Below are 947 nucleotides of genomic sequence, written 5' to 3'. Positions count from 1 at the left end.
GAAACACTGAGGTCAAAGGGAAGCGAGGTGGAAATCCTAAGGAACCCCCTGGTTACGCGATGTGGAGGAAGGATTGACAAGGTCGACGGTGCGTCTAGCTTGGCTTCAGCGTGCACACTCTGGGCGGAGAGGGCCCTCGGGCGATCACAGCTCAACCATCAAGCCCCCACTATCTCACAGGCCTGAACACTTCCAGAATGACTTTAAGAGATTATATAAATATATATATTATAAAATATAAATTGAAGAAAAACAGTGTGAAGAATACCATGTGGAAAAAAAATGTTGTGGGTTTTTATTTTTGTTTCTTTGTTGCTGTTGTTGTTGTTGTTATTTTCTTCATGGATCTTCACATTCCTTTACATTATGAACTGCAGTATTTTTCTGCTGTAAAGAGAAGTCCAGGGGAGATGAGAACGGTCCCATACCAGGATGATGCAGGTACAGCGACTTAAACCAGTGTTGAGAGGGCCCTCTGCAACTCAGTTCAGCTTAACGAGACCCTGGCTCCAAACAGTAGGGTGGGCTACATTCTGGTGCTTTGACTACTTCCTCTGTTCCCATATTTCCAGTCCCGCCTACATTATAGGATAAACATAGCATGTCCTACAGCGTTTACTGACCCTAAACTAATGGCAACATCACACTCCCTGTGGCAAACAATCAGATGTAAAAATGTAAATCATTTTTCAAAGTATTGAAAACATGGTGACCATGTGTCAGCATGGTCTTGCCAGAATTTTAAATACTTTAAATTATTTTTTTTTCTGTCATTATTTTTTAATGTAAAAATAGTATCAAAGATTTTTCAGAATAGTTGTGTTCTGTCACATTTCCGTCATTTCCAGTCATGTCCTTGTCCATGCATGATCGTCCTTCGCTCTTTTTTTGCACTATAACCTCAACTTATTTGATTTATTCGGTACATTCATATAAAATTAAGTTCA

This window comes from Centroberyx affinis, unplaced genomic scaffold (assembly GCF_046629955.1).
Source record: "Centroberyx affinis isolate AG114_WGS23_722 - 3 ecotype Tasmania unplaced genomic scaffold, CSIRO-AGI_Caff_v1 ptg002363l_1, whole genome shotgun sequence".
Taxonomy (NCBI): domain Eukaryota; kingdom Metazoa; phylum Chordata; class Actinopteri; order Beryciformes; family Berycidae; genus Centroberyx; species Centroberyx affinis.
Note: the sequence above shows the minus strand (reverse complement) of the source record.